This window comes from Pogona vitticeps, chromosome 2, assembly GCF_051106095.1.
Source record: "Pogona vitticeps strain Pit_001003342236 chromosome 2, PviZW2.1, whole genome shotgun sequence".
Taxonomy (NCBI): Eukaryota; Metazoa; Chordata; class Lepidosauria; order Squamata; family Agamidae; genus Pogona; species Pogona vitticeps.
The window spans coordinates 2,013,028-2,033,911 of NC_135784.1; the positions used below are offsets into that span (position 1 = coordinate 2,013,028).

At 50.2% G+C, this 20,884-nt stretch overlaps 1 long non-coding RNA gene across 1 annotated transcript; it reads right to left on the reverse strand.

Moving 5' to 3' along the window:
* Nucleotides 1-5,068: 5,068 nt before the first annotated feature.
* On the reverse strand, nucleotides 5,069-20,683 carry LOC144587317 (uncharacterized). Its single transcript, XR_013542472.1, has 2 exons — nucleotides 20,543-20,683; nucleotides 5,069-5,336 (listed from the first exon to the last, which is right to left on the reverse strand). It is a non-coding gene; the product is annotated as an uncharacterized LOC144587317 (long non-coding RNA).
* Between the last annotated feature and the right edge of the window lie 201 nt (nucleotides 20,684-20,884).

Consider the following 20,884-nt stretch of genomic DNA (forward strand, 5'->3'; position numbering starts at 1 on the left):
CAATGCTGGTTGGTGCATAAACTTGGATTATTGTGATGTTGAATGGTCTGCCTTGGATTCGTATTGACATCATTCTATCATTTTTGAGATTGTATCCCATTACAGCTTTTCCCACTCTTTTGTTGACTATGAGGGCTACTCCATTCCTTCTACAGGATTCTTGTCCACAATAGTAGATATGATAATCATCTGAGCTGAATTCGCCCATTCCTGTCCATTTTAGTTCACTGATGCCCAGGATGTCGATGTTTATTCTTGCCATCTCCTGTTTGACCACCTCCAGCATCCCAACGTTCATAGATCTTACATTCCAGGTTCGTATGCAGTATTCTTCTTTGCAGCATTGGATTTTCCTTTCACTTCCAGGCACGTCCACAGCTGAGCGTCCTTTCGGCTTTGGCCCAACCACTTCATTAGCTCTGGAGCTACTTGTACTTGTCCTCCGCTCTTCCTCAGTAGCATGTTGGACGCCTTCCGACCTGAGGGGCCCATCTTCCAGCGTCATATCTTTTAGCCTTTTGTTTCTGATCATGGGGCGTTCCTGGCAAAGATACTGGAGTGGCTTGCCATTTCCTACTCCAGGTGGATTGCGTTTAGTCGGAACTCTCCACTATGTCCTGTCCGTCTTGGGTGTCCCTGCACGGCATAGCCCATAGCTTCTCTGAGTTACTCAAGCCCCTTCGCCACGACAAGGCAGCAATCCATGAAGGAGAGGCAACCCCTGTAGACGCCATAAAAACGGGAGGGGACGCCCAAGGGGACCCGCCCTGGAGGGCTTCCGCCCAGCAACGGGTGACGCGAGAGAGGAGCGACTTATCATTGGGCCTCTGTTGTTCTTCCCTGGGCGGAGCCAGAGGAGGAGGAGGAGGATTGTGGCCAGGTCGATCCCTCAGAAAAGGAAGGGAGGAGGAGGAACGCCCCCCCACGCCATTAAAGGGGGCGAAGGGGGCGAAGGGCTGGATGAAGAGGGGAGTGTGTGTGGTGATGGGGGAGATGGCAAGTAGAGCCTCCCTCCATGCCCTGCGTGGACTCCAAGGCAGGAAGGGGGGGCTTCCTCAGGAGAAAAAGCGGGGCTGAGGACCAAGGGGGTCCCTTTAAAGGCTGAAGGGGGGGAAGACACCCCAAGTGTAACCTCCCCTTCTCGGGTAAATTGGCCTGAAGTCACAAGGAAACCAAGACTTGGGGCCTCCACAGGGCTCCTGGTCAGTTTCTCCCAGAGGGACTTGACAGGATGTGGCATTCACGCCCCCCCACCCCCATGGAAATGAAAATCTCCCCCTTGAAGAAACTGTCCTCTTTCTCCAGACTCAACCGGGACCACCCGTTGGGGTCAGGTCATGCAACCCAACTGGGAGAGACTGGAGCAGGTCAAGGTGGTTGCCCAGAATCAAGTGGGAGGTGACCTTGCCCCCCCTGATTTCTCTTTTGTCCCCTTCCTCCCTACTGAGAGACCCCCACCATCCCACTCCCCTTTTTTGTATTTTTTTGGGGGGGGACTTTCTTCCTCTGTCCTGATCCAGCTTGTTCTCCCCTTTTCCTCCCTTTCCTGCAGGATGGGGGCTGAGAAGGAGCAGTGGGCTCTTTCATCTGTGGGGAGGGACTGAGAGGCTGGGCTCCAACCCCCCCCCCAGGCCATGTAGCGCAGTCAGGTTTCCCCTCTCCTGTGGAGATAGTCTGAGGGAGGCAGCCTCTCACGACAGAGTCACCCTGTTCTCCAGAGCTGTGTCAGCCTTCTGCTCCTCGCAAGACCCGCGAGTCGTACATCTCAGCCCTTCCCGCAGGCGTCTCGGTGTGATCCAAACCTCTAGTGAGAATCCCTGCCCCACCTCGGCTGTCCAGCCTCTTCTGTTTAACCTGCAGAGTTTTGTCCTCACCCTCAGGCAGGATCTGCACAGAGGCCAGGTGAAGCAAAAGAAGGGGTGTCACTCCCTGCCAATAGAAATCTAGAGCTTCAGGGATATAGAAGGAGGATGTGTCCATTTTGATTTGTTATCCTGGCATCACGGGGCTGTTTTCAGAAGGGGCACCATAAATAAGCAATAACCTCAAAAGTCTCTTTACAAGCCAGAACCACTAAATAGAGGGCACAAAATTTGTTAGAAAATATAAATAAACAAAGGCAGGAGGGAGAGAGGAAGGACCTAACGCAAGGCTGAGTTTGCAAGCCTTAAGGATGTACACTAGTCCTTAAGGTAAGCATGGGCTTTGGTATCTTTTTCACTACAGTTACCAGAGTCCAGCAGCAATCTTCTCCCCGCAGCTAGAATTCTAGTCCTTTTATCTAAAAAGAGAGAAAAGATGTCCAGGCTCTCAGAGTTAGGTATATCATCATGGACAATATCCTTGTGAGTGGGGTTATGCCAGTTGTGATGATATTGGGTGGGAAGACGGTCTGTTAACCCTCCTCCTCCTCCTCCTCCTCCTCTCAGCCAGCAGAATCGAGGTAACCCTATCAGCCAACCTTGTGATCTGCACATGGGGCTGTTAAAAGCCGGGTGGGTCCAATGAGACCTGACAGAAAAAGGAAAGGCTGACCTGAGATCTGAGTGGGAGAGGAAAGGAGAGCCGCCCTTGTTTCCCAGGTGTGCTTCCCAGGCTCCTCTTCCACAGAAACCCCCTCAATATCAGCAGGGTCTCTGTCCTCTTGTGCCTCAGTTTCCCTTACGCAGGACCACTGGGCCAAAATGGGACCGATGCTGTCATACCACTCCCGCAGTGACCCAGCATGCCTGCATACCAGGGCTTACGGAATAGGCCTTCGTTGTTGTGTTCAGATGCCTGAGACTTCAAACGTGCATGCGGAGGCATGGGTGCTCATGGATGCCACGATGGTCGTGGGCATCCGGGCCCACGCGTGCAGCAGGCCACCGTGCAGACCTGGTGTCCCATGACGGGCCTCTCTCTCTCTCTCTCTCTCTCTCTCTCTCTCTGCACAGCCGACAGCCCTATGGGGACCCATTCCTGGGGAGATCGATCACCCTTTCAGTCTCCGATAGGAAAGATCCCCACGGAGGAAAGTCCACCCCCTTCTTTCTCTCTCTCCGGCTTCTCTCCTGCCTTTCCTTTCGGAAAAAAGACAGGTCTGTGTTCACACATGGAGCAAGACAACAAGGAAGCCGCTCCTGCACTTGATCCTCAGCTCAGGATCTGGTCTTGAGAGGGATCCGGTTAGCCCCTCCTTTCTGCCAGATCATCCAGGAACACACACACACACACAGATACACAAACAGAGACACACACAGAGAGACAGACAGACAGACAGACAGTCTCACCCACCTCCTCCCCGGAGACCTGGCCCTGATCCTGGCCGCCTTCCTTGCCCCCCCCCCCCCCGCTTCGCCCAAGCGATTAGAGGCGGGGACGAGGAGTCTTTCCGGGGAGGGGGGATCTCCACCCTATCTGAATATTCCCACCCCCCCACCCCCCCGCAAAGGAGGAGAGGTGGCAAGGAAGGGGAGGGAAGGCCTAACCCCCCCCCTTTGCAAGCCGGAGCCTGCCGTGCAAACCAAAAGGGAGAAACCGGTTTGCGATCCGGATTGCCCGGAGGAGACCCCCCTCCCCTCCCCTCCCCTCTCCTTGGGGAGTCCCCTTATTCTCCTCCCCCCCCCCCCGCCCCCCCAAGGAATGGAAGCAAGCGGGGAAACCCACGAGAGGGAGTCCTCCTCCTTTGGGAAGAGCGTCCGCCTTGAGACCATAGAGGTGGCGGGGGAGGGAAAGAGGGGCCAGGAGGAGAGAGAGATTTCCTCTTCCGGTTCCTGTTTGCAGGGGGGGGTTGTGCGGGCAGGAGGGGGGAATCACGTGACCCTCCCTCGCTTTTACACCCAACTCGGAGGAGAGAGGAGGGGAACCTAGAGCTACGAATGGGGAAGAGAGATGCGCCACTGCTCGGAGCTCCTCCTAGAGCAGTGGTGTCGAACTGTGGCCCTCCAGATGTTCTTGGCCTTCAACTCCCAGAAATCCTGGCCAGCAGAGGTGGTGGTGAAGGCTTCTGTGAGTTGAAGTCCAAGAACATCTGGAGGGCCACAGTTCGACACCACTGTCCTAGAGAGTCAATCTCTTCCCCTGACAAGAAGATCGGAGGGGGGAGGGAAAGGGGCTGTCCTCTTCCTTATTACCCCCCCCCCAAAGACAAACCCCCCGCTTTCCTTTCTGCAGGTTCCTCCCCTCCCTTCCGCCCCCCCTCTCTGGAGGGGGGAACCTAGAGCTACGAAAAAAGAGGAGAGAAGGAGCTCCTCCCCCTTTTTTCCGCCTTTCTCCAAACCGGAAGCGGTGGGAGGCCCCGTCTGTCTCCTCCCGTCTCTATGGTCTCTCGAGGCGTGGGGTGGGGTGTCGCGTGCAAAGGGGGTCTCCTCGGGAGTTTCCCGCCTCGGGACCTGCAAGGAGGTGAGCCTTAGAGGGGAGGGAGCATAATATTGGGGAGGGGGGGGTTCCTTTAAAACAAAAAAAAAAGGAAGGGCGAATTCCGTGGGGGGGGTCTCCTCCTTTCCGTCCGGATGGCAAATAATCCACCCCCCCATTTTCCTGGACGGACCCGAATTGCAAACCTTTCCTTCAGATTCTCCTCGTTGGGGATCTTTGGGGGGGGGGCGAGCGGATCCCCCCCCCATGTTTTCCTTCCAGGCTGGAATCTCACCCCTCACCCACACACACACACACTTCCTCTGCCTCGGCCCCCCTTCAAACACGTGAGGGGGGGTGACAGGAGATGGAAGGAAATCCTAAAAGCTAGAAAGATCTGAAGAAGGAAGGTGTTTGTGCGGGGGGGGGGGGTCAGCTGGGAGGGAGGGGGCCGGTCACATATCCCCCCCCGACACACACACACACACACACGGAGAGTCCTTTTCAGATGGTTGAGGAGATTTTCCTTATGTGGTGCTTCTAGAGAGGATCCAGGAGGGAGGAGGAGAAAAAAAAATATATCGATTTTTATCGCTTCCTACCGAAGAGGAGCAGCCTCTGAAGCAACACCATGAAAACCTAAAGGGAGCTTCTCCTCCCTAACTTCTCCTCAAGGGTCAGAACAACAAAACGCCCCTTAAACTGCAATGGGATGCCATGAATCAAATAGTTTTCTTTCTTTCTTTTTTTAATTCAAGGAATCGGTCTCTGGGCTTGCCAGTTCCCCCTTTCTGAATTGGGAGTGTGGACCCTCTGCCTCTTCTGTCCAGGCCTGCAGAGGGGAAAATATTTTTGACCCCTTTTTTTTCTCATGGTTTCCCCTTTCAGCTGCTGGTGTTCGTTCTTTCAGGAGCTGACTTCGTACTTCCTCAGGGGAAAACGGGATCTTCTGCGTCCAGGCCAGAGAGCTCCGCCCTCGGGTCTCCTCCTTGAGATTTCTGGAAAACAAGAAGGTCTCTCCAGGTGAGGGGTTTTTTTGTCTCCTGGGTATAAACGTGCGGAAAACAAACAAGTGGGTCCCTTACAGATAGTTGGCAGTCTGCCCAACTCCCCTTGATGACCTTCCTGTAGGATTCCTCAATATATTTAGAGTACCAAGCAGGGCCCAGATGTATGGACTTCAGCTTCTGTCTCCCTGCTGGGTTTTATGTTTTGACTATTTTGGAGTGCTCCAACCCTGGAGGCTTTCAAGAAAAACCTAGCTCCTCACCTCGCAGATCTGCTTGGACTATATTCCTGCCTTGAGCAGGGGGTTGGACTTGATGGTTCACTTTTCCATTATTTTATGGTTCTATTTGTGTTTGGCCTGTGGGCAGCATTCCTAAATAGGCCACCTGCTAGTTGAAAGGCTGGAAGGTGTGAAATATAGGCCTCTGACTTAATACAAAGGCCAAGAGAGAATTAATACAGTGGTGCCTCGCATAGCGGTTGCTCCGTTTTACGAGGAAACGCTTTGCGATTGACTTTTTGCCATTGTAAGAGCGATCGCTTTGCGATGGCCCCTGTAACGGGCAGCCATGACCTCACCTGTCCATAAGGTAATTAAAATGGCTGATAAGAGTATTTTGAAAAACTGTAGTGTTCCTTCCTGTAATGAGGAACAGAGGGAAGCTAGTACTTTGACAGATGGTACAACACTAACCACTGATTACCCAGAGAAATCTGTGACTCACAGAGACCTGATATATGGAGATGGATTGCAGTCAATAGAGGATGCTAAGAGTGCTTTCGCCCTTACACTTTGCTTTGAAACAAAACACCAGTACACCCACTTTGTTGTTGTCTCCTGAATACCCTGTAAGGTCTTGCATGGATAAGGAGCTTTTACATAAAGAAAAGTCCTTAGAGATTGCAGAGCCCAGCTTGGGAGATGCTCCTGGAAAAGGAACAAGCTTGCATGAGGCCCAGGAAAGAGAAATAATAGAACTGGGTGTGATGAGCTTGGTTATGAAAGTTCATGGAATAATTTACTGATGGGATTTGTAATCACAAAGTTAGCCAAAATGAATTCATCTGGTTTTTGTGTGTGAGTTGAGAGTGGAAATTTCCAAAGTTGATTCCTAGCTGTACCACGAGGGAGACGGAAGATGGATACCAACATACAGGACTCAGCATGGACTATCTGATCCAAAAGACAGTAAGACTGAGTTTTTCCTATTGAGAAAGTTTACTTTGGATTTTCCACAAGCCTGATGGAATGTTGTTTTGATGATGGACATTAGGACTTGTAGTTTGTTTTAAGATGTAGCTTTTCCTGAAGCCGGAGGGGAGGTCTGCCCCCTTTTTTCTTTTTTGTTAGCTAGACGTTTTCTTATTTTTGTTTGTTTCAGGGGAATGCTATCTCCTATCAATGGGGATGGGATTGGAAATTGTAAATATGCTTTACTATGCTTTGCTTAAACTGTTTTCTCTCAGAAATATATTTTTCTAATAAAAGTAAATATGCTTAAGAGCCGGAAGTTAACTTCTTGAATAGACACAAGCTGTATAACAATTGTCTTATCTAAATTGATGTATTTTACAAGGCCACGTAACTTAACGCTACCAATTTGGGTCCAACTGATTTATGAGTGCTAGAAGGATGGAATTCCCTGGTACTCACGTGTGTGGCTTGGTTCTCACTGAAATCGGTCAGACTTGGTGCCAGAGTAAATTTTAGCTACCCTAAGGTAAAACTTATGGACCCAGTTTGCCTGGTAAAGGAGCAATTTACTTTGGAATCTCTCTGCCCGTGGCTGAGCAATTTCTTAGGAAATTGACTTTGCTGCCACCGGGAACTATAGAGGGGAGAAAATTGCTTTTGGCAGAGGCAGAACAATTGGAAAGCAAAGCAAACCCCTAACTGACATGTCCCTGAATAAAGAACCAGAACCAGATGACAAGTGCAGTGCGTTTAAAAGCAACCAATCATTTGAGAATCCTATAGTGATCCATGATAGGGTTCTCCCACATAGGGAAAACAATTCTGAGAAAATATCTGTGGGGCCATATGTGGATGTGGAGAAAGGCATCCACTCTGGTGTCTTAAAGAGGGACGCATCCAGAGATGGTCGGAAGGAGGAGAGGAAATTGCCTATCCTTTCCCCGAATGAGATGGTGAAGCCCCAAGCCAGAAAGAGAGCAGGCTTCACTATGGAGCAACCAGCTGATGACATCCCGGGGTCAACCAAGTGGCCGATGACCGCCAGACGACAGAAGAGGTTGCGGAGAAAGGAGCCAGTGGACGACCGAGGGACTCCTGAGGGCCAGCAGTCGTGTGTCCAGCTGAAGGAGGCGGTAACATCCAGACCAGTCTTCAACACACCTGGTTACCACTGTGGGTCCACCTTCTTTTCGAATGCTGTGAGATCGGGACTTGGAGAGGTGAGGTGCCTTGCAGATGACTGCGGGAGTATGCCTGTCTTGGACTTTGCTAACATGGACTTTGCAAAAGAGACTCTGATTGTGCCTAGGAAGCCAGATAACTGATGGAAGGGGAATGGACAATTGTAAATGTGATTAAAAATTGAGTTGATGGACTAATACCAGGACTTTTATGACTTGAACTAGACCATGATTCACCGGTTAATTATTCATGTAAAAGTTTGTTGATTGTACATGTACACAATGATCTGTTATTTGTTGTATATGCATATGAATTTCAATGTAATTTTCATGCTATAGTTTAATATTAAGTGGATGCATGAATGATCGTGAAAAAGGTTAATGAACGTATGAGTATAACTTGCAGGTAAGATGTTTAATGTTTATGAAAATATTTATCAAATGTAATACAGTGGTGCCTCGCACAGTGAGGTTAATCTGTTCCGGATTAACCCTCGCTGTGTGAAAACATCACTGAGCGGGGCAGAAAAGCCCATTGGAATGCATTAAACAGTGATCGGCTGCTCTACTCACCCTTCAGCGATGTTTCTCCGATGGCCAGCAGCCAATTTCGCACCCTCCCCTCGCTTAATGAGGGCATGATAACGCTGTGCACGGCCATTTTGCGGCTTCCGGCGGCCAATTTGGAGCCGCCGGACAGCTGATCGTCGGGTCGCAAAGCGAAGGTCGGTAAGCGGTTCGCTTACCGACCTTCGCTCTGCGATTTTTGCCCTATTGAGGCATCAGTATGCGATCGCATTTGCAATCGCAAAACCGGCCTCGTTGAGCGAATTCATCGCTCTGCGGTGCACTTGTTGTGCGAGGCACCACCGTACTGTTGTTAGTGTAAATGTAATATTGTATTGCTCCTTGTTGTTTATAGAGGAATGCACCTTAGCTTTCCCCCATAAAACAACTTATTAAGGGGGGAGGTATTGTAATGGGTAGCCATGACCTCACCTGTCCGTCACAGCTGGGCAGTGAATCATCAACCAATGGTGTGATGGTGGGTGGAACTGAAGGGGGGGAAGCTGGAATAAAAAGGGGGTTGAAGGGTGTGAGAGGGGAGACCTAGAGAGAGATCTGGAGAGATCTGGTGTGTGTGAGAGAAAGAGCTTGTTTAGAGGCCTGAGTGCCTGAGTAGTCAGTGAGGGAAAGTCTATGTTTGATTTAAATAAGAAAGTGATTTACATCGTAATTAGCTACCTGTGATTTACCTATTTTATTTTGTAATCAATAAACCTTTGTTTTGCTTGAAAGAAACCCTGGTCCTTTTTATTTAAAGGATAGGTTGGTGGCAGCAAATTTGTGAAGTGGCGTGGTGACCACTCTTTGAGGCCTGGGTTAGCAGAGGCTTGAGAGTGGCCAGCCACGTTACAGCCCCTATGGGGAAAATTCGCTTTTCAATTATCGCGGGGAAGCAATCATCGCAAAGCCCCCTCCGATCAGCTGTGTGTAAATGGGGAAGGGATTGTCACAAAGCCCCCATTTTCTCACTGCTGATCGGCAGTTCCAAAATGGACGCCGGGTCAACAAAATAGCCGCCCGCTGTTTTGCCTCGCTTTAGAGACACCGAAAATGGCCAGCACAATGGAGGATTTTCACATAAGGTGAGTTTTTAAGCCCATAGGAATGCATTAAACGCGTTTTAATGCGTTTGTATGGGCTTTTTAAAATCGCTTAACAATGAAATTGCATAGCAGCGATTTTTGCTGCACGGATTAACATCGCTAAGCGAGGCACCACTGTATAGGAAATAACATGTAGAATAAGATTTTGTACTTCAAGACCAGGAATGAAACTTCTTTCAGCCATATCCAGGTATCACTCCCCACTTTTTGAATTCTGTCAATTGAAACAGCACTGAATTGAAATCTCCTCTTTGCACAGCCATTCCTGGGCTTGGAGATGAACGAAAAGCAACACACAAAGACCAAAGTCTAGATAGAACACATACAAACAATGCCCAAATAATAAGAACCACAATTCCAATTACAACGTATCGTAGGGTGGAGAAATCCAGCATCCATGAAGTTATCCAAGACCAATCCCATGAACCTGAATTCAACTCTTTTTATCCCTATCCTCACGATTCCTGCCAATCAACACTACTAACAGATCCCATACTGGTCTGGGTTTCCCTCTGCGGAGACCCCCCAACTTTCTCCCGAATCCTGGAGGCCTCGGTGGCTGCGGGGAAAAGAAAAGGAAGGAGAGAAGGGAAACTGGCGCTCCCCCCTCTCCCCGCCCACAAGGGGTTCCCCCAAACTCCAGACTCCCCCCTTCTGCAAAAGTGGGAAAAGGGGTATTAACGCTGCAACGCCCTGGGTGGGAAGTGGGGGGGCTCTCTGCAGGAGGAGGCAGAGGAAGGTTTGGGGGCAGAGAGAAAGATGGGCCAGAGGGGGGCCAGAAAGGGGGCTCGGCATAGAAAGTGGGGGGTGAAGGCGGAGACTCCAGCCTGGGAGGGAGGAGAGAGGAAACATCGGGGTGGGGGGAGGATATGGAAGGGCTTGGCTGGAAGGGAAGGTCTTACGTTGGCCACGGAGGCTGATCTCTCCAAGTACATAATGATGATGATATATATATATATACAGTGGTGCCTCATATAACGAGTGCACCATTGAACGATGAATCCGCATTGCGATGCGGATTTCCCCATTGCTAATGCAAGGGCATGCTCACATTACGACGGGGGAACTGCTGTTCAGCGGTTTGTGACACCCGGTCCCCGGGTCGTGAAGTGATGTTAGGAGTGCCGTCTCGCCCTAGAGCCTCCGTGGGCACCCAGACCGCACCCAAGCCTTTTCCACCACGGATGCTGCATCAAGCAGTGGATACCTTTGATTTAGAAAAGGGTATGAAAGGGTTAAGCATAGCGACCCAGACTCCTCTAGTCTGGGCAGGGAGGGGAACGAAGGTTCCAGAAGAGGGAGCTGAGGGGGAAGTCAGTCGGAGGCAGACGGGGAAAGAAGAGGAATGGGAATGGGTCTCAATCCAGGATCCCTGGTCAGGCAAGTGGGAACAGGTGTGCATGACCAGGCAAGAAGCAGAAGAGAGAAGGAGGAATGAGGTTCGGGTCCGTCCCTCTTACTGGGGAGAAAGAGAGACCCGTGAGTGGAGGCGAAAGCTAGCTGAGGAAAAGAAACGGGTAGAGAGAGAAAGAGAGGAAAAGACCCGATGGCATCTGGAGGAGCTGAGGAGGCTGGGGTATCACCCGGACCCTGGGAAACCTTCGGGGCAACAGCAGCTTCACCCTGGGGATATGCAGGGCTCGAGGAGACGACCCCATTACTGACGATGGAGCGAGATGACTTCGATCCCGAAGAACCCTCCCAGGTTCAGGCCGGTCCATGGGCATCGAAGTCCAGTAACCCTTTTGACGAAGATTGGGTGCCCCTGTATGAACCGTTACTTCAACAGGAGAAGTTTAGCCACAACCTAATTGACGTTTCTATTCCGTTACCACAGTTAAATAAAGAAGACAAGTTGTTTGGTTTAAATGCGTCTGAGGCTTTATTGGGGAAGGGGGAGGCGAAGAATAACGGACCCTCACATACTGGCGCCCAGCACGTGGGGCCTCCCCCGCAACCCACAGACGCAGAAAAATGGATGCAACGTATAACAGAAGGGCAGGAGGTCTTGTTGAAACAATTAGCAGATCAGCAGCGGATGATAATCGAACAGTTAAAAACACCTCAGGGAAATCAGCCTTCAGAGAGCATAGGACTGAAACAACCCATAGCAACACGGCCCCCGGTTAAGTTACAGAAAATGGGTCCCCAGGATGACCCGGCAGCGTTCTTACACACGTTTGAGAGGATCGCCATCTCCGCGCAGTGGCCAAAGGATCAGTGGGCACTAATACTGACCCCATACCTCACGGGGTTACCTCAAGAAATAGTAGATACCCTAGACCCAGAAGACGCGGGAGATTACGACGTGGTAAGGACGGCCATTTTGAATACCCTCAACTTAAACGAGGAGGCATACCGGAGGAAATTTCGGGGACTAAAATTGAAGCCCGGGTTACACCCCAGGACACTAGCGCAAAAGTTGAGGGTAAACGCCACGAGGTGGATACAACCCAAGGGGAAGACAGCAGAGCAGGTCTTAGAAATCGTGATTATGGAACAGTTGATATCCACGCTCAACAGCGGAGCTAGGAACTGGGTCATCAAGAACAAACCCTCCAGCCTAGAGGGCGCTGTGACACTGCTGGAAGATTACTTAGAAGCAGAGGACACGTGGCAAACTAGAAGCGCGCCACAAGGAGAAGGAGCCAGGCTGAGAGAGAAAATGGCGGACGCGAACAAACAGACGGATTTTCGCGGAGCGGCGCAGACGGGGGCCAAAAAGAATAGACCCGATCGCATTGAATATGCAAACCCAGTCGGAACGAGGGTACCAAGACCAACGGTGACAAACGACCCGGCAGCCTCCAAACAAGCGGCGACCTGGAACCTAGGGAAGGAGAAGATGACCGCTTGCTTCGGCTGCGGCCAGTTCGGACATATTCGGAAGTATTGCCCAGTGACTGAGTGTGCGTGGGCAGAGGCTTGCACCGGGATGACCAAGGTGGGTGAGGAGAATCACCCGGGTTGGGTAGTAGAAGCGAGAGTAAATGGACATCCTAAGAAGGCTTTAGTGGACACAGGATGCAGCAAAACGCTGGTAAAGGAGCTAGAGGGAGAACTTTTACCTGAGATCACTGTAATCCGGTGTATCCATGGGGATGTGAAAGAATATGCGACTACCATGGCAGAGGTCGAGGTAGATGGCCTTAAAAGGGACATGGAAGTGGGAATAGTGCCCGGTATGACCCGAGAAATGCTACTAGGGAGAGACTGGCCGGGACTGAGCAATTTGGCTAAGGAGCCCGGGGAAATAGGCTGGGCTCAGGAAGAAACTGAGGCCAGAGAGTTAGAAGTGATGAATTTGTCTAGAGACCAGATACGATGCCTCCAACAAGATGATGCGGGACTTAACAGCTGTTTGCAACAAGCGATGAATGAAGGGACCACCCCAGAAGGGGGGCAAGGCTTTGAATTGAGGGGAGGTTTGCTGTATCGTGTAACCAAGGCTGGCAACGATGAAGAATCACAACTGGTAATCCCAGAGGGCCTGCAGTTCTGGGTAATGCATTGGGCTCATGACTTACCGGTGGCAGGACACCTAGCCACCCAAAAGACTCTGGATAGAGTGAAACAGCGATTCTGGTGGCCCAGGGTGGCCCACGACGTAGAAGAGTTCTGTAGGTCCTGTGCCAAGTGCCAGATAACTCAACCCAAGTCGGGACCAGGGGCAGAGCTCATACCTATGCCTCTGGTAGATAGGCCATTTGACAGAATTGCTTTGGATATTGTAGGTCCGCTAACCAAGTCAGCGGGGGGGCATCAGTACATCCTGGTTGTCATTGATTATGCCACTCGGTACCCAGAGGCAGTAGCCCTGAGATCCACTACAGCTAAAGTCTTAGCCAAAGAATTGTTAGAAATGTTCTCCCGGGTGGGTTTTCCAAAAGAGGTCTTAACCGATCAGGGCTCTAATTTTATGAGCCTGACCTTCAAGCAGATGTGGGACCTATTGGGGGTTAAGCCTTTACGAACATCGGTTTATCACCCTCAAGCCAACGGGCTAGTCGAAAGATTTAACCGGACTTTGAAGGGTATGCTCAGGAAATTATCAATGGAAAAACCCAAGATGTGGCATACCTTTCTCGCCCCATTAATGTTTGCAGTTAGGGAGGCCCCTCAAGCTTCCACAGGTTTCTCCCCCTTTGAGTTGTTATATGGCCGGAGACCCAGGGGGATACTAGATTTAATACGAGAGAAATGGGAAGAAGGGGAAGATCGTTCACAGGGGGCCCTCCAACAGATAGTTGAGATGAGGAATAACTTACAATTAGCGTGGGAGATGGCTAAAGAGAACCTGGGGCAAACGCAGAGTAAGCAAAGGGGTTACTATAATAAGAAGGTTCGTCCTAGGAAATTCGAACCCCAACAAAAGGTACTAGTGCTCCTACCCACTGAGGCTTCCAAGTTCTTGGCTAAGTGGCACGGGCCTTACAAAGTAATAAGAAAATTAAATGAAGTAGATTATGAAATAGAGACCCCTGATAGGAAAAAGAAAACTCAAGTGTTCCACGTAAATTTGTTAAAAGAATGGATAGACAGAGAAGTGTTGTTTGGGACCGAGGTCGATGACGAGTTGGGCCCCGAAAGGGAAGACTTGACCTCCGGAGGGGAGATAGTGATAGGGGACCTCTTGTCAGAGGAGCAAAAAATACAAGCAGGGCAGTTGAAAGAAGACTTTCCCCAAGTATTCTCCTCAGTACCTGGGTGCACCCAGTTGGTGGAACACCCTATAGAAACACCTCCTGGCAATGTTGTAAGGGTGAGTGGAAGGTCTTGGCCCAGACACATAACTGGGGTAATTAACCATGAAGTTGATGAGATGCTTAAACTGGGGGTCATAGAACCATCCAATGGACCTTGGAGAAGCTTCCCTGTAATGGTTCCAAAACCTGATGGGTCGCTTAGGTTCTGTATCGACTTCAGGAAGGTTAATGCCATATCCCGGTTCGATGCTTACCCTATGCCCAAGGTAGGGGACTTGTTAGATAAACTAGGGGGGGCCAAATATCTCAGTTCGATCGATTTAACAAAGGGATATTGGCAGATCCCCTTGAGACCCCAAGATAAGGAGAAAACGGCTTTCTGTACCCCTAAGGGTTTATTCCAGTTCAAGAAGATGCCGTTTGGGCTACATGGGGCAGCTGCTACGTTCCAACGATTAATGGACCGGGTGTTAGAACCTTTACAAGACTGTGCAGCTGCGTATATTGACGACATTATAATTTTTAGCAGCTCCTGGGAAGAACACCTAGCCCACCTTAGGAGGGTACTGGAAAGGCTACACGAAGCAGGTTTGACGGTTAATCCCAAGAAGTGCAAAATTGGGCTGCCCAAAGTAGATTACCTGGGTTACAAAGTTGGACAAGGAGAAATCCAACCCCAGGAGGAGAAAGTGACTAAAATATCCAAATGGTACCAACCCAGGACAAAAAAGGAAGTCCAACAATTTTTAGGTTTAGTAGGTTATTACCGCCAGTTTGTGCCTAACTTTGCTTCTATAGCGGCGCCGCTAACTGATTTAACTAGGAAGAAAGCCCCGGTAAAAGTAATATGGGGTCCTTCCCAAAAGAAAGCATTTGAGACGTTAAAAGAAATAATTTGTGAGTTACCAGTTAGATTTGCACCCGATTTTGATATACCCTTCACCCTTTTTACAGATGCATCAGATCGGGGTATAGGGGCTGTCTTATCACAGGTTAAAGACGGGGTAGAATACCCGGTGCTGTATTTGAGTCGTAAGCTGTCACCCCGAGAACAAAGATATGCCGTAATCGAGAGAGAAGCTTTGGCCATCAAGTGGGCCACACATAGTCTTAAATACTATTTGCTAGGAGCTCCCTTTGACCTGGTCACCGACCATGCCCCTCTACAGTGGTTGGAACGAATGAAAGAGACCAACCCACGCTTAACTCGGTGGTATTTAGCTCTACAACCGTTCTCTTTTCAAGTAAGATATAGAAAAGGCAAAGAGCATACTAATGTCGACTATTTTTCTCGGCAGGGTCCGTGGGCGCGGAGCGAGGAAGAGCGGACGGCACTCTTGGAGGGGGGGATGTGTGACACCCGGTCCCCGGGTCGTGAAGTGATGTTAGGAGTGCCGTCTCGCCCTAGAGCCTCCGTGGGCACCCAGACCGCACCCAAGCCTTTTCCACCACGGATGCTGCATCAAGCAGTGGATACCTTTGATTTAGAAAAGGGTATGAAAGGGTTAAGCATAGCGACCCAGACTCCTCTAGTCTGGGCAGGGAGGGGAACGAAGGTTCCAGAAGAGGGAGCTGATGGGGAAGTCAGTCGGAGGCATACGGGGAAAGAAGAGGAATGGGAATGGGTCTCAATCCAGGATCCCTGGTCAGGCAAGTGGGAACAGGTGTGCATGACCAGGCAAGAAGCAGAAGAGAGAAGGAGGAATGAGGTTCGGGTCCGTCCCTCTTACTGGGGAGAAAGAGAGACCCGTGAGTGGAGGCGAAAGCTAGCTGAGGAAAAGAAACGGGTAGAGAGAGAAAGAGAGGAAAAGACCCGATGGCATCTGGAGGAGCTGAGGAGGCTGGGGTATCACCCGGACCCTGGGAAACCTTCGGGGCAACAGCAGCTTCACCCTGGGGATATGCAGGGCTCGAGGAGACGACCCCATTACTGACGATGGAGCGAGATGACTTCGATCCCGAAGAACCCTCCCAGGTTCAGGCCGGTCCATGGGCATCGAAGTCCAGTAACCCTTTTGACGAAGATTGGGTGCCCCTGTATGAACCGTTACTTCAACAGGAGAAGTTTAGCCACAACCTAATTGACGTTTCTATTCCGTTACCACAGTTAAATAAAGAAGACAAGTTGTTTGGTTTAAATGCGTCTGAGGCTTTATTGGGGAAGGGGGAGGCGAAGAATAACGGACCCTCACACGGTTCCAAAATGGCCGCCGGAACACAAAAATGGGTGCCGGTACACCCAAGATGGCCGCCGGAACACAGAAAATGGGCACCGGTACACCCAAAATGGCTGCCGGGATGCTCAAAATGGCCACCAGTATACCCAAGATGGCTGCCGGAACAAGGGAAAACATCAGAGAACAGTGAGTTTTGGGCCCATTTGGAACGCATTAAACTTTGTTTAATGAGATCCAGTGGGTTTTTTGGATCCGTTTTACGATGTTTTCCCATAGCGAAGGTTAATCTGGAACGGATTAACCTCGCTATGCGGGGCACCACTGCACTGCTGCCCCTCTGGCTAGAGGCCACTCTGGGTGTCTAACAAGACGTGGGGACAGGAGAAGGAAGGAAATCTTCAAAGCCAGAATGATCTGATGATGGAAACTCTCCCCCTGAATTTGACACTAAAACTTTACAGTGCTCTAAGAATTAGGGCGGAAACACCCAAGTCCTTATGTACCTTTCTTTTCTTATGATTATTTGATGAAGCCGGTGATGGTATTAAATAAATAACCATAGAACAAATAGTTTGAAATGCATCCAGAACGTTGTTAATGTTTGACCAAGGGGAGCATATCTGACTTCCTAGCATATGAGCTTCTTCTGAAGTCTAGAATAAGTTGTGTGGTGCCCAAGCCTCTCTAGCACTCAGTCAGAGGGCTCCATGGACCGCTTTGTTGTTGTTTAGTCGTTCAGTCGTATCTGACTCTTTGTGGCCCCATGGACCAGAGCACACTAGGCCCTCCTGTCTTCCACTGCCTCCCAAAGCTGGGCCAAATTCATGTTGGTCGCTTCGATGACACTGTCCAACCATCTCATCCTCGGTCGTCCCCTTCTCCTCTTGCCCTCACACTTTCCTAACATCAGGGTCTTTTCCAGGGAATCTTCTCTTCTCATGAGATGGCCAAAATATTGGAGCCTCAGCTTCAGGATCTGTCCTTCCAGTGAGCACTCAGGGTTGATTTCCTTCAGAATGGATAGGTTTGTTCTCCTTGCAGTCCAGATGCTGTCTAGGTTTGTCATCACTTTCCTTCCAAGAAGCAGGCCTCTTTTAATTTCGTGGCTGCTGTCTCCATCTGCAGTGATCATAGAGCCCAAGAAAGTAAAATCTGTCACTGCCTCCATATCTTCACCTTCTATTTGCCAGGAGGTGATGGGACCCTACCCCCCCCCCAAATTTTATTCCTTTGATCTTTGTGTGTTATGTAAGAATAATAAAAATAATAATAAAATAATAATGAATCTAAAGAATTGAGAGCTGAGCTGCAAGCTAACTGATTTCTGAAGGATATGAAAGATGTTGATTCTTTACTAAAGTTTGTGATTGCCAGAAGAAGGTGGGGTTAGCCCACCTTAGTAGTATTTCTTATTTTAATAGGGATTAGTTTTCTTTTAAGGTCAGACTTGTTCAGGAGGCTTACGCTATGCACTGTTGATGGGGACAGCAGCCACAAAATTAAAAGACGTCTGCTTCTGGGAAGGAAAGCGATGAAAAACCTGGACAGCATCTTAAAAAGCAGAGACATCACTTTGCCAACAAAAGTCCGAATAGTCAAAGCTATGGTTTTTCCTGTCATGATGTATGGAAGTGAGAGCTGGACCATAAAGCTGGCCGCCAAAGAATTGATGCATTTGAATTGTGGTGCTGGAGGAGACTTTTGAGAGTTCCCTGGACTGCAAGGAGAACAAACCTATCAGTTCTAAAGGAAATCAACCGTGAATGCTCACTGGAAGGACAGATCCTGAAGCTGAGGCTCCAGTACTTCATCCATCTCACAAGAGAAGACTTCTTTGAAAAGACCCTGATGTTAGGAAAGTGTGAAAGCAGGAGGAGAAGGGGATGACAGAGGACGAGATGGTTGGACAGTGTCGTTGAAGTGACCAATGTGACTTTGACCCAACTCCGGGAGGCAGTGGAAGTCAGGAGGCATGTTCGGAGCCCCTGCAGGATCTCCCTCGGGTCCGCAGCCACACCCGGAAGAGACCGTGGAAGGGTGGCAAGGGGACCTCTTGACTCATAGAGGGGAGTGGAGGGGGCTGAATCGAGGCCTTGCTGGGACCAGGCTCTTCCACCAGGGGAGCATCATGGAGGGCAAAAAGGGGAGAAGGGGACGACAGAGGATGAGATGGTTGGACAGTGTCATCGAAGCCACCAACATGAATTTGTCCCAACTCCAGGAGGCAGTGGAAGACAGGAGGGCTTCGCGTGCTCTGGTCCATGAGATCACAAAGAGTCGGACACGACTTAATGACTAAGCAACAGCACCAAAATAGACTCTGCTGATGGGAACTCTACATGATCTGAGTCTTTCTTCCCCTAGAAGTGGAGAACTTGGGTAGCTTGAAGAAGAAGCTCCTCCCTCGGCCCTTTTCTATGACAGAGAGACTCTTTGGAGCTTTCCGGCCTTTTAACCACCACCCTCCGTTGTTTCTGGCCTTCCCACACACACACACACACCCGTTCCTGCAGGAGGGGAGAAGGGGGAAGGAACCTAAAGCTACGAAGTCAGGGGGGAAGGGCTCCTCCCCTGTACACCCTTTGAATGGGAGCCAGAAGCAGGATCTGCAGCGCCTGCCTCCTCTTCCCCTTTGGCCCCAGAAGGTGCCTGGAGAGAAGATGGGCTCTTTTGGGGGGTGGGCGCCTCCCGGATCAGGACCTGGATGGAGGTGGGCAACGGAGGGGCAGATCATGGGCGGTGTGTGTGTGAGATGTGCGGGGAGGGGCGGAGTTGAAAGGGCCAGTCTCTGTGTGTGTGTATACTCCCGCCACCCCGTGCTTGGCAGCTTCCTTGTTGTGTTGCTTGTGTGAACACTACGGTCTTTTCCCCGGAAGGCGGGTGGAAGAGAAGCCGGAGAAACAGAGAGAGAGGGAAAGAGTTGGACTTTCCTCCTTGGGATCTTTCTCCCGGGGAGGCTGGAAGGGAGGTCAGTCTCCCCAGGAATGGGAGTTCTCTTGTCGGACGTGCCGTTCTTCCTGCAGGGTCAAAACGGTTCTGGTCTTTTGGGTCTGGAAAGGCGCCATTCAGGGCCGTTGGCTGTGCAAAAGACCTGCCCCCTCGATCCTTCTTCTCTCTAGATTTTTAACCTCCTGCAGCCTCCCCTGTCTTTGGATCCCCGAAAGGACTGAAATGAGGTGCCCTTGGTCCGCTCTATCCATCGCACAGGCTTCTGGCGGTTTTTTAAGAGGTTGGTTTTGTTCGATGCTTTTTAAGGTTTCTAGACTTCCTGTTTTTCACTTTTAAATGTGCACCCTTTTAATGATGTACATTAAACTGCCTTGAGTCCTTTTTAAAGAGAAGGAGGAAGGGGTAAAAATATTTTAAATAAATAGTGGGAGAAACGCTCTCTTCTAGGCCGCTGCTATCATCGCCGGTGCATGTTGGTTCCTATTGCTCTCTGGTTCCCGGCTGTTGCCTCCACTCCCTGGGAACTGGGGGTGGTGGTGGATTTGATCTCAGACCATGGCCTCAGATAATGCCTGCCTCCCTCCCTTTGTGTTCGTCTTGTTCTGCTGCCTGAAGACGGGACAGAGCGAGATGGGGAGGGAGCCCCATTCGATATAAACATGAGGAAGACACCTCCCGCAAGGAAATGTTTTTGATTTGCTTTATCCACAAAGCCTCCAGGTTGATCTTTTCTCTTTTTCTTTTCTCGTAGGCAGGAGTGAGATGGAAGTGATTTCTCTTTGCTTTATTTTGGGACCAAAAAGGAAGAACCAAATCCCAGATCCCTCCCAACTTTTCCCAGGTCAGTGAGATTTCAAGAGGTGGCTGAAGTAGCCTCCCCCCCCTCGCCACACACACACTCTCTCTCAGTTTCCCTGGCCCGGCAGGGATTTGAATCCAGGCCTCCTGGTTTCCAGTCTGCTACTCCCTCCAGCGACACCACACTGCCTCTCTGAACATGTGCAAAGTGGTGGTGTTTTGGGGTATGGTCTTCGTTGCATTTTGTTTAGGGTGTTTTTTTCAAAAACATCTTAATCCTGCTCACCCCAGCCCCATGCTCACCAAAGGCAGGTCCTGTTGACAAGAGGCAAACCTTGGTCGTCCTGATTTGGGGTGTGTGGGAGTTCCCCTTCAAGCCTTCCTTCTTGTTCCCCCAAGCCAGACTGGAGGGGGGGTTGCTTTGCACCCTAAATTCCTCAGTGAAGTTCCCCTCCCACCTGAAGGCAAAAGGAAAAACCTCAGGTCCAGCCTCACACCCACCCTGTTTCTCCTTCCTCACCTTTTTTGCCTGCATTTCCTTCCTCCTCTGTGACTCAGTCGCAGCCAGAATATATTTCTCCGTAGCCCAGCACCTTTCTGAGATGGTTGTTTCTCTTCTTTTTCTTATCTACCAGATGATGAACAGGAGAAGAACTGACCAGGAGGACCTGGGGCATCCGCTGCAGAAATATTTATTTATTTATTTATTGGACTTGTATACCGCCCCATAGCGCTACAAGCACTCTCCGGGCGGTTTACAATTTTAATTATACAGGCTACACATTGCACCCCCCCAGCAAGCTGGGTACTCATTTTACCGACCTCGGAAGGATGGAAGGCTGAGTCAACCTTGAGCCGGCTA